The following is a 6,000-nucleotide window of genomic DNA, read 5'->3' as shown; positions in this document are numbered from 1 at the left end:
ACTGTGTCTCACCTAAAAAATCCACTGCGCAGGCTCGAAGGGTTAATGATCTTTCCCAAATCTTTGTTCGTGAAGACTGGCCATTAATTATCTTTAAACTATGAAACTTATCTTTCTTTCCCCCCTCCCGAAGTTAATTATAATGAAGAAAATGCATAGTCTTTCAGAATCGATGCAGTTTACTCGATTGCATCCTATCTCTTATGACATTGTACACATATATGTGGAATGGGGAGATAAAGGCTGTGTGGTTTGCATTTTTGTCAGTAGAAGAAAAATTGTGCCCTAATCTTGCTAAGATTTGCTTACAGGAAAGTACCTAATATTTTTGTTCTTGTCAAAGTGAAATTACTTGGAGCATCCCCGGATTTCTGTAAGATTGGATCATTTAATCAGGAATGTTAAAAATGTAGAAAAATCCGTGAGCAACTATGTAACAGTTGTGTGTCTTTTTTTTTTATGGCATTATTTCAAAAATCATGCTTCAGCTGTGCATCTGAGATACAGAATTTCCCCCTCTGTAGCGTCATGAAAATGAAGAACACTCTGCATAATTTTTTTAACTGTCTTTCTTCTAACTGTCTTTCTTTTATCTGGAACCATGTTCACGTTTGTCTAAATCTGTGTAATAAAATAATAAAACAAGCAGAACTGGTGGTTAGAAAGAACTGGCATTCTCCTGAATGGATTCTAAAGTTCAAGGATTTTATAAGTACTTTCATTCAGTCCATAGTGACTGATAACTAGTGCATTGATTTCAGTTATATTCGCCTATTCTAAAAACATTGCCTTCTGGTATTGGGAATATTGTCATATCCTGTGAATAGGATCGTTTTGCAATGGCAGGTGGCTTAGATAATCTTTAGGAGGAAAAAACTGTAAACGCAAATACACAGCAAAAATAATAGTGAACTTTGAAAAATATTTTAGCGTTCTCTAGAGCTTGGGTTATTCTGAATTGGCCACACAATTATTTGCCTTCATGTTCTCAAACTTTTGACTGCTTAACCTGAGAATAGAAGCAATGTTGTGTGCATCTAGAGGAAACATTAATTTATGATTCAACAAAGTACTGTTGTTCCTGCAGTTTCATCATGTGTTACCTCAGTGAGGTTGTAGGTAAGGTAAGGGTTCTTTCTAGGGGTTTGTTTTTGTTTTTGTTTTTTTTAACAAGTTTGTCATCTGGATTTTTGAGACAGTAGGTTTTTCGCAAGTTTGCTTAAAAACTAGAAAAGATAATTCTGCTTATGATGGAGTGTGTGAAATATAACAGCTTTAGAGAGGCTACTAAAGCCCTACAAAAAGTGCCTGGATAACAGGCATGTTGATGTTATCCCTTCCTGCTGCTTAAGTGTGAATTGAAAGATAGGAGTCCCCTTCTGGAGAATAAGGGGAAGACAGAAATCCAAAGTTAGAGCATTTGAGTCACTGAGGCTGTCTTCTTTGACAAGAGCAAACAGCCATGTTTGGAAAAGTCATTGGACCTACAAGCCTTTCTTGTGGAAGAGTCTGAAAATACCCCTTGAAAGGTGACATGGTTTGAAGCTGGCTCCCTGCCAAGTCTCCAAACCTTACCACAAGAAGTCCCCNACAGACTTAGAGGGAGTTTCAAAAGGATATTGAGGATGAAAAGATAATTACCTGAAATATGGACTAAAAGAGAAGTTCTTAAAAGAAAAAAAGACAGTAGGTTTTTCGCAAGTTTGCTTAAAAACTAGAAAAGATAATTCTGCTTATGATGGAGTGTATGAAATATAACAGCTTTAGAGAGGCTACTAAAGCCCTACAAAAAGTGCCTGGATAACAGGCATGTTGATGTTATCCCTTCCTGCTGCTTAAGTGTGAATTGAAAGATAGGAGTCCCCTTCTGGAGAATAAGGGGAAGACAGAAATCCAAAGTTAGAGCATTTGAGTCACTGAGGCTGTCTTCTTTGACAAGAGCAAACAGCCATGTTTGGAAAAGTCATTGGACCTACAAGCCTTTCTTGTGGAAGAGTCTGAAAATACCCCTTGAAAGGTGACATGGTTTGAAGCTGGCTCCCTGCCAAGTCTCCAAACCTTACCACAAGAAGTCCCCGTCCCCCTCCCCAAAACCTCAGGGAGAAGAAGGAGAAAAAAAACCCAAGAAAACCGAAATGAGAGAGAGACAGCTAAAGCAATATATATAAATATATTTACACTTATGTTACAGTTATATACAATTTATATATATATATATATAATTTCACAAGGAAAAGGGAAGGGGGAAGGGAAAAGGAACAAAACCAAAATAAAATATATATATATATCCTTATTAGTAGCCCAATATCTAGCAACTAAAAGAATTGGCAAAAAAACTATCTTACTGCTCTCCTTGGGACAACAGAGTCATGCTGGAACGATCGCCAGCAACCTCCGTCTCCCAAGGTCGACAAGGCCTTACCAGGCCTCGCTTCCCAACCCAACAGACTCAACTGCAGGGAACCTGCATCTCCAAGCCGCCGGAAGTAAAGAGACTGAAGGCCTTTCCTCCTTTCTTCTTATAGCCTGGCTTACGTAAAAATCGTAGGGAATACTGGGTAAATCCAGGCACTTCCTTGGCTAGAAACTGGTCACCAAGGAAGGCCTAGACCAAACTACCACAAAAGGGAAGGTAAGCATAGGATGTGATTTGAACCTGAGGAAAAGACAAATCTTTTCTTGCTGGTGTGGAGGTTCTGATATATGACTTATGCCCTTGTTTCTAACACTTAAAATGTCTTCATTGCAGCTGAAAAATGCCGTGCCAATTGCACTGTTTAATACAGCATGACTGTCCTTTTTTGTTAATTGGTCACCTGGCTTCCATGTTTGACTTAGACCTGATCTTTACCTCGTTATACCATGTTCTTTGGTACCTTGATTTCAAAGCCTATATTGCCAGAAGGCAGTTTAAGTGAAAACAATAGATTAATGGTGTGTTTGTAACTGTGGAAACTACACATCTAATTTGAAAAATTTAGGGCAGATAAGCACCATATTCTGAGGTGAGTAAGCTTCCTGCCAAGGAAGCGTACTTCTAAGGCATCTGTATGGGCATTAGAGTATCAGAAGTGGAATTAATGTGTAATACTGAAGTTTTTCTCCCTTTTCCATGACAGTTGGATTTTTTTAAAACACACTATTGTAATTGCTACCTTGTTTTTAGTTATCATTGATTTATTTTATTAGTCAGTGAAATAACTTGTCGTATCTTAAACTGCCAATGTAATCCATTGGAAAAACAAGTGTTTCTGCACTTAAGATAGTAATCATGTTAAAAACTTTTTAACTGTTCTCAACAACTGAAGTGGGTACTGACTTGCTGATGGTGTGCTTACTCTGCTGATAGCTGACCTCCTTCTCCAATATCATCAACTGGGCAAATTTTATTGTACTAAATTCTTGTCATATTTTACACTAAAACACATTTTAAAGTCTGCTTTCTTTCTGTATTTTATCAGTGATTAAGGAGAATGTAAAAGGTGACAATAAAATGTGTATGTGAATGATTTTTAATGCTGATCTAAAAAAATCTTTTTTTTTTACTGTGGTCTGAGATGCCTTTTTTATGATTACATTCAACTGCTTTCAAACTACTGCATCTCTGAAATTGTTTCTGCTTCGGTTTTTGGGACTGAGCTGGAATAATTTACTTCTGAGCAAAAATGTGTGTTTGAAAGAGAAGTAGCTTATGCAAAAAATCTGTATAATCTTTTGCTTAGCACTTGAAATTGAGCATTTTGGAAAATTCTATATTGATTTTCATTTTTTCTTTTCTTACAAAAATTGCATGTTCTTGTCCCAGAAAGTAGAAAATGTAGGAAAACAAAATAATGTATTTATCATTTACAGGCTAGTGGACATATAAGAAATTGTACTAGCTAAAAAATATTGTATTCAAAAGTCCTATTCAAAACATTTTCTGCTGGTATTTCTACTGGTATTTCTGAATGCCTTTTGTTTTTATCTCCTTGACCCACACCCCTCACCTCCTGGTAGCTTTTACCCTTTTCACCTTTTCAGCTTCTGAAAAGTTATTGTGTGCAAGTAGGTGAGCGTGTATTGTATTTGGAAAAACTGCAATACATAAGAGATCTTTCAATCAACTGTATTTAGGTTACCATAAAGGTCAGTGGTATGCTATTAATATGCACTAGTGTGTTAGTTAAAAAGTGTTTCCCTTTACTAGTGTAGGACTTAATTTTTAGTACAGGTTTATAAATACTACTCTAAAATTTAATTTTTATTACAGGTTTATAAAGTCCACTAATGTGAAATTCTACAGTTAAACCAGACAAAATACAAACATGTAAATGAGTTTCTTCACAAATCTGATTCTGGGAGGACAGACTCTTTTTTCTAGTTTGTAGGCGTTTCATGCCACTGCATTAATGAGAAATATGAAAATATATTAATTTAGTTACTATTAATTAAGAACAATTTTGTACAAATTTTTGATAGTGAAGTAGTTTCCTTAGCGTGTAATTGGACTAGTGCCAAAACAGTTTTTCTTTATGGGAACTCTGTTGTTAAAATAAAAACAAATGAAAGTGGTGTATATTATACTACAAATAAAACTCATTCCAACATTCCTGCAAACATACCTGTGTGCTTATGACTTGGTGATTATGTAGATTGGATCATGACCAGGTTTCCAATGCATATGCTCATGAATGAGTCTTCTCACAAATATTCCAGCTGAGTTCACAGGATTAGACTTGCATTCATGTGAGCTAATCCTGTCTCTGCTGATTAGTCTCTGTAGGCTGTATTTTTAAGCATATTCAATATGATCATCATACTGATCAGTGGAGAATCTGGCATGAACGGCTTGTGAGCCTTTCTGAAACTTGGCCTGCTGATATTTTGCAGACAGCTTGGATCTCCTTCTGCCTGCTGTTTAGTTTGAATAGCTGACTGTTAATTTTACACAGTTCTGAAAAACTTCCTTCAAAACAGCATCTTATCTACAAATAAAAAATATTTATGTCATGCAGTGTAGGTTTTTTGTATGTTACAGGGATGAGTCTGTGAGCTGCAGCTGCTTTGATACACTCTCATAGGTTGTGCATTTCTTAAAAGCCTTTAGTCTTGATAAGGTTTGTTCTTGACATCTCTTGACAAGCCTGGTGGATCTCCTTGCTTCTTCTGTAGGACTTATGCCTAGAAGTGCCTGCTTCTTTCCCTGTGTTATATTTTGGCTAGGAATTCAATTACTGGCCAAGTTGTAACAAGCTTTTTGTTACTACTTACAGAATTTGTTGGAATAGCAAAATACCCTGACACTCAGTGCAATAAAAGATTTTAAAAATCTGAGGCTCAAGGATTTTCTTTTTAATTAATGCTGTTCTTGAGAGAATCATAGAATACCAGGTTGGAAGGGGACCTTAAGGATCATCTGATCCAGCCTTTCCTGGCAAAAGCACAGTTTAGACAAGATCACTGGCACCTTTGTGTCCTGTTCCAGCAAAGGCCAGTCTTTGGAGAAACCTCTCTTTCTCTTTTTCCGTGAGAGGTCACTTTGTGGTTTATCTGTTTGTATTAAGTTGTTATTGCTAAATAAATAATTGACTATTGTTAAGTAAGCTAGCAGAAAAATTGCTAAAAGGTCCTGGAAATACAGGTTTCTGTCTTGCTACTTGTATTCTGTGTTTGCTTACTGACAAAGGGCAGTCAAGTGTGTCCATTTACAAGAGTGGCTGTTCTGGAGAAAGGTGGAAAAGACAAATGAAAGCGCATCCCAAAAATTCACCGTAGCCTGTCAGCTATATTGTTTAGGTTATTTCAAATTCTGTTCCATAAAATGAAATCTCCAAAGAGAATGATATTAGGGGAAAAGTGGTAGGGTTTTTTATTTGGCCTGTAGTTAAAATTGTCTTTGAAAGGTATCTTCCTGTGATGTTCAGTTTGTTGCCATTGCTGTCAAACTGTCCCATCCCCTCCTCAAGCAGTAGTTTGATTCCCAATAAACTCTGTGTTTCCAAGTCCTTTCTGGCTCAC

General features: G+C 36.6%; 1 protein-coding gene across 15 annotated transcripts in view; it reads left to right on the top strand.

Annotated features, from left to right (window-relative positions):
* PAM (peptidylglycine alpha-amidating monooxygenase) overlaps positions 1–6,000 on the top strand; it is a 125,479-nt gene that overhangs the window by 27,668 nt on the left and 91,811 nt on the right. The window contains exon 1 of one of the 15 annotated variants that reach the window (XM_017812589.1): positions 2,520–2,632. The exons of the other annotated variants lie outside the window; for them this stretch is intronic. The gene's annotated coding sequence lies outside the window, so the exon portion shown is untranslated. Of the gene's footprint in view, positions 1–2,519; positions 2,633–6,000 lie in introns of those variants that run through there. 15 annotated transcript variants of the gene reach the window in all.

This window comes from Lepidothrix coronata, unplaced genomic scaffold, assembly GCF_001604755.1.
Source record: "Lepidothrix coronata isolate B3197 unplaced genomic scaffold, Lepidothrix_coronata-1.0 Scaffold37, whole genome shotgun sequence".
Lineage (NCBI taxonomy): Eukaryota > Metazoa > Chordata > Aves > Passeriformes > Pipridae > Lepidothrix > Lepidothrix coronata.
The sequence above is the reverse complement of the archived record's forward strand: the minus strand, read 5'-3'. Positions and strand labels throughout refer to the sequence as shown.